Here is a 6,528-nt window from a genome sequence, read left to right on the forward strand (position 1 = left end):
TCATTGTTCTCCATGTGTTACTGCACCCTCGGCACAAGTTCTTTGCTAGATTGCCATCTGGCAGATGCATCAGGACAGGAATGTAGTTACTGTTTGTGATTATATCTCCCCACACTCTTACTTGCTTTGCATGGCAGTGTGTCTCAATGTGTGTTAGAATGGAAGGTGTCGCACCATTGAAGTCAATGGGCAGCGGCATTGCATCAATTTTGGGCCACCAGAAAAAAACAAAACAAAAAACATTGAAAATGAATGTAAGGTTATGTCTGGTGATTTCTGGTAAATTAGAATGCCCATAACATCAAAGTGGCACTGGATTACTCAACCATTTGCCTCTTAAAAGATAGCTTCTGCCAATTTCAATATGCTGTTGTATAGCTCATGCTACCCTTGACTTGTCAGTACCCGGTGATGCTGGCATTTTTTGACTCAGCTCTTTCTGAGATCTGAGCTACTCTAATGGGGCAGACTTTGATTGCATTAAAAACCTTCTTAACATAGTCCTAATCCAAATACTATCCCAAAAGGTATCACTGTCTGTTTGCTAGTTGTCTGCTGATGTTGCATAACCTTTTGAATGTTATTGGGAATAAATGAAGATGTTTTTTTTGAAATGTAAACAAACGCCTGCCCCCATTACAATGACATGGGTATGTGGAAGAGCTGTCCCTTACTCATGCACCTGTTTAACAAAATGTTATTTTTATTCAAGTATGCTGTGTGTCTAGGGGTATGCAGTGTATAAGAGGGTAGTTTTCTTTTATAATCTTTGTGTAGCAAAACCTCTTCTCAGTTGCATGGCTGAGACTGTTCAAATAGGCTACTGCCTGCCAATACTGCAAGCTTCTACTTAGTTGCATTTTAACCTTGATATGTTATAGAGAATATAATTATTATAGAATTGTTACCAGGTAAAAACGAAAAGCAAGTTAATGTAATCCAGTCACTCAGTCTGTCATAGTAGCAATATCAATGAGTGCATTCCCTCGTATTTTAGCGTTTTGCGTGGTATCTGTGGGGATCAAGGTAAGCAGATCGTGGAAATAGTAGGCTATAGATAGGTTATAGATGTAAAATAGTACACTGTATTAACTTACAGATGTAAAATATTTCGCGGCCAATATAAACTTAATGTACCGGTAGTCGTGTGTTACACGACGTGATACATTAGCTTAGCAGTAAACATAGTAAATCAGGGGGTATAACAAGCCTGTGTCGAAATTCATTTCAGTACATCAAGATGGATGAATGCGACGCGATTTCAATGTTAATGTTCTGCTTCACGGTGCTTTGTTTTTCAATAAAAACGAACAGTCTGCCACGAAAACTTAAAATACGATTGTTTATGAACAGGCGATAACCCGGACAGCCTCTAAAACATGGATCATTCATTTCAGCCAATCAGGTGACAAGAGCGACAGATAAGGCAGAAGCGACAGGTAAGGTACCGACATCGCCTACTGTTTAGGAGTCGTGTCGCTATGCACAAATTTGTCATAGCAACGTATCAGGTCGCCAAAATGTCAACACGACGACGTTGACATTACCTTACCTAGCTGTGTATCGAGGTCACTGTTAACACTGTAGGCTATATGATTAAACATCCTTTCCAGGATATTAACACACCCGGAAAAATATTAATAATTTAAAAACCCCTTTTGTCGAGGTTGTTCACTTGGTAAGACGATATAGGCTACTTAGAAACGTTTGAAACAATGTAAAACATCAGCAACACATTCCCGACTTTTTAAAGGAGTGTCACCTCACCACATTTATGTGGCAATGTGGTCAGCTTGGAAAGAGCAGATATTAATGAAAAAATATATGAAATAGTATTTGAAATAGCAATAGGCTATTTGTTTGTTTTATTGGAGAAAAACGATTTCTTCATTACCATAGGCCCATACTCCTAGCCTGGGAACTCCCACACTGCCTTTAGTTCTACACAATCTGAAATCTGAAAAGATCTGAAAGACACTTCACTTGTGATTAGGTCTGGTGTTAACCAGGCAACCATACTCCATGTCTGTCTATAATTTAGGAGTGACCACACTATTGAAGCTTACCTCTTTATCCAGGAGAGGTTCCAGATTGGCCTGTCTTAATTCAAAGGCCATCAGAAAACAGAGAAAATGTTCCCTACCATTGTAACCAGTGTTTGTGCGTACATAATCAGGACCGCTGACAGCTTTGGCTGTGCCCAGGACAAAGTCATCTGAAAGGGCCCCCCACTCAATACATAGACTACATACAATGTAATGAGGACCCATTCCTGGACCCCTCGTCTCACTGGGCCCAGGTCAACGGACCCCTTTGCCCCCCCCTGTCAGCTTCCCTGCATGTAGGCCACATACATTGCTGAAAGAAGAGGACGAGACAGGAATGAAATGTGAAATTTTATTTCTGTTTACTTTTACACTATGAAGTGTGAACGGTCACCTCCTTCTCCTCATATTCAGAGTGCATAAAACAGCACTCAACTGTGTGGTCTGTTGATAGCCTGAATAGTACAGTAGATTAGACTCCATTTTTTGACAAAAATCTATGGAGGGTTAACACAAAGTTTGAAATTGTGTTTGACCAGTCTCCAATGTGCAGTTTAACTAATAACTAAAAGTAATGCATTGACATGAAATACAGACTGATACATTCAATAAATACAGTCACACAGAGACACAAACAGTGTGCAATAAGAAGAATAACATACTGATGGACAATAAATACACAAACACAGTGGACACACACACACACACACATGGCAGGAGGAGATCATACAGGTGATGTGAAGATGCTGTATATAAGGTGCAATGAGTAAAGTGTAAGTGGCATGGTGAAAGAAGTGTTCATGGAATATTCTCCAGTGTCCTTTGAATATTCATGTGGTTTTCTTCAGAACGTTGAGGAGAGCCGTTTCCCAGTGTGCTTGTGCGGCACCGCATGCCGGGCTAGCGCTTCCCTGATGGTAGTAGGGAGGACAGTCTGTATGCTGGATGAGTTGTGTCTTTATGATGTTCATTGCCCTCTTGGAACAGTGTGAAGTGTACAGATCCTGAATGGCTGGTCGGGGTGATCTTATGAGCTTTTCTGCCGAGCTCACCACACTCTCTGTACTGCCTTCTAGTCTTCAGCTTGACGGCTGCCATGCCAGACAGAGAGGCTGCTGGTCAGGATGCTCTCAATGACACCCCTGTAGAAGGTGGTGAGTGCCGATGTGGGGCGGTCGGCTCTTCTCTCATCCTTCGCAGGAAGTGGAGTAGTGTCTGTGCCTTTTTGAGATGGTGGAGCCATGTGGTGCAGTTGGCAGAGGAGGAGCGGCACAGTGGTTGGTGCTGGGTTGATCAGGTTCAGAACCAAAGCTGCTGGTGTCATCAGCCCTCCCTCTGAAAACTGGCTTCGTGCCTGTCAAAAAAAGGCATGCTAATGTTATGAATGAAAATAAAGACAAAAACAAGCACCCCCTATCTACCTACAGAAAGACATGACCATGTGCATATGCTTGTGCACACGCCCCCCCACACACTGCTACTGTCTTAAAGTGTGGCACGCAGGCACGCACGCAGGCAGGCACGCACACAGGCACGCACGCAGGCCTATTCTCCCCCCTTTGCCTCAAGTCAAGTGTGCATTTTAGAGGTTGGCCTCACCTGCACATGTGTGAAGAGCAGGGAGATGGGAGGTTGAGGATGACGAGGCAGGGCAGGAGGTTCTCCTTGTGAGCTGCCCTGGTCCTGATGCTGATTGACCATCACCATGCTGTGGCTCATCAAACCCATTACTGGCATATCGATGCTGAACAGGAACGACTGCTTCCATCTGCACACGTGCATGCACACACACACACACACACACACACACACACACACACACACACACGAGAGGGTATACATAGAATACACTACATAAAAATCACACCCATCATTTTAATGCAGAACACCAGGCTGAAGAGATACAGAGCTTCTGGCCTGTACAGGGGTCACTACTACTGTGCCAGTGTTTTGTATTATCCTCTATACACAAGTTCTGCTATAAATAAACACAGCACATGAAGGAATTACTGTATTGGTCTAGTGCAGAACAAAACAGATTCAGTGATTTACTCACCACTGTGTGCAAGTTTCTGTGTTCAGCTCAGGTGGAAGCCTCCATCACAACATGTTGGTACTGACATCAACCATCTTTCAGAAAACTGGCTGCCTGTCAGAAATAGCAAAATTATGTTACCACAACAAGGTAGTATCTTAAAGATACCCTTAACCAAAGGCAGACGGACACACACTGCCACTGTCTTGGTTCTAGGACACACACACGCCCTTTAAGGGTCACATGTATAATGACCGGGTTCTCACTCACTCGCACACTTCTTTTCTCCTACTTTTGCCTCAGACAATGCAGTGAGTTTTAAAAAATTGGCCTTACCTGCACATGTGTGAAGGGCAGGAAGAGAGGTTGAGGATGGAGCTGCCAGTCAGGAGGTCCAGAGCTGTCCTGGTCCATCACCATCATGTGGATCATCAACCCCAACTTCTTATATCTGCGTGCACACATTCTCTCTCTCTCTCTCTCTCACACACACACACACACACACACACACACGCGCACACACACACACACACACACACACACACACACACACACACACACACACACACACACACACACACACACACACACACACGGAGAGATACAGGTTATATGGCACATCAGGAGGCAGGGGTGTTGTTGTGCTCTAGATGTTTAGAAATAAGTAGGTGCATGGACCCAAAAAGTAGACTTCAATGTGGGAGCACACTAAAGACACTAAGGTCAAGTCACTACTCTCTGATGGCAGCAACCTGAAACGTCTGCTCTAATCTACTCTGAGAATTGTTAAAAAAAAATAAAAAAAAATCTGCTTGTGCTTGACCTTAGTGTCTTATTTAGTGTGTGAACCTGCTCCCACATTGAACTATATGGCACATTTAAAATCAGACCCAATGACAAGTCAAGTCAAGTCGGTTTTATTTTCAATTTCTTTACATGCACTGGTCAAGAATTGAAATTACGATTAACACCAGGTTGAACAAATATGACACCTCCGACTTTCAGTGCTATTCTATACATCTTTGCCTCAAAGAAACACTACTGATGGCTCAGATGATGAACCAGACGTGCACAACACAGCACAGGAAGAAACTACTGTATAAACACCTTTTGGCCCAGTGCTTACCGGTAATTTGTTTAAGGGTAAATACAGCATCATTTCGTGATAGCTCGTGGTACAACAAACATTCAAAACATCGCGTGTCATTTGAAAGGGATGTCAAAACTATACGTTTATTCAAACGAGTAATAAACCACGAAACTGTTATTAATACGGAGATCATTTCGTGATCACTTTGTGGCGAACTTTATGATATTTAAGCAAGCAAGCACACAATCGGATAACCATTCGAAAGACCGTCAAAACGTTTATGAATTAACTTTTCGTAGTAGGCCTAGTTAACTTTTATTCTAGTCTGGCTAGCCCTTATGTCTTACCTTACACATAACAATGTACTCCATTCACATTTGCCTCGCTTGTCGTAACAATATTCTGAGATGTGCTGCCTTTGTCCATTCTGACCAGGCTGGCTAGCTAGCTACCAGGTTGGAAATACTGTAATAAACTAGCACAGATTTCCCAGGCAGTGAAGCCTGTAGTCGGGTATGGAGGGCAACAGATGTTCATATTTGGGAACCAAAGGCAGTTTCCTGCTTAACATATGCAGTGAAGTAGTCACAAGAATGGTAATTACACAGGACTAATAGTTGCTTTGTCTGCCCATAACTTAGTGCTGTACATTATGACCACTACACACACAACATCTGAAACAAACTTACGAAGGGGGGCCTGTTAGCTTGCCTTGAAGCTAAAAAACTTTAGCCAAAACCGCTAGTTGGTGGGGGTCGTGGTGCCGAGGTGGTTAAATGTTCGCCCTCCGACTGAAAGTCAACTAGTAAAGTAACAGTTATGTATATTCATGCATTTATACTGAAATCTTACCGACAGTTGAGTGATCGCTGCAGCGAAATCCATCCAGTGAGTCGTTTTTAAAAGTCCCGCGCGGCGCTTGTGTTGTCATTCGGTAGCATGTCACTGAGTTGAGTTCAGAAACTTGAACAGCCAAAGGGGCGTTACTGTGAGGGCGGTCTAGTAAGGGGGAATGGGCGTAGCGGTATTAGCTGGACAAGACGCAGCTGGACCATATTGATTCAAACAGGTAGAGGAGTCGGCTTAGCCTATAGCCAAAGTCTATAAAATGTAGCCTATTTTTTGTAATTTCCAATTATCTAGGCTATGTTTACGATAATGATTTGTTGCGCTACGACGGTGCTCAAGACAAGTTGGAACATAGTCATCTCAAGTGCTCCCATTTTATTTTGATCCTGCTTTAAGTCAATGGGCGAGAGGGACGGATGAAACGGGTGTTTCATTCGTCCCGACAGTGTCTACTGACACTTAAATCCCTTTTGCCTGTAAACCTGACAACTTTGACTTTTCATACTTTC

At 43.0% G+C, this 6,528-nt stretch overlaps 1 long non-coding RNA gene across 2 annotated transcripts; it reads right to left on the reverse strand.

Annotated features, from left to right (window-relative positions):
* Nucleotides 1–2,383: 2,383 nt before the first annotated feature.
* LOC134460100 (uncharacterized) lies at nucleotides 2,384–6,199 on the reverse strand. Of its 2 annotated transcripts, XR_010036981.1 has the most exons (5): nucleotides 6,023–6,199; nucleotides 4,417–4,531; nucleotides 4,102–4,194; nucleotides 3,645–3,813; nucleotides 2,384–3,399 (listed from the first exon to the last, which is right to left on the reverse strand). It is a non-coding gene; the product is annotated as an uncharacterized LOC134460100 (long non-coding RNA). The 2 variants fall into 2 exon arrangements; XR_010036980.1 differs by lacking the exon at nucleotides 6,023–6,199 and having other exon boundaries at nucleotides 4,417–4,587.
* Between the last annotated feature and the right edge of the window lie 329 nt (nucleotides 6,200–6,528).

Source organism: Engraulis encrasicolus, chromosome 12 (genome assembly GCF_034702125.1).
Source record: "Engraulis encrasicolus isolate BLACKSEA-1 chromosome 12, IST_EnEncr_1.0, whole genome shotgun sequence".
NCBI classification, from domain to species: Eukaryota; Metazoa; Chordata; class Actinopteri; order Clupeiformes; family Engraulidae; genus Engraulis; species Engraulis encrasicolus.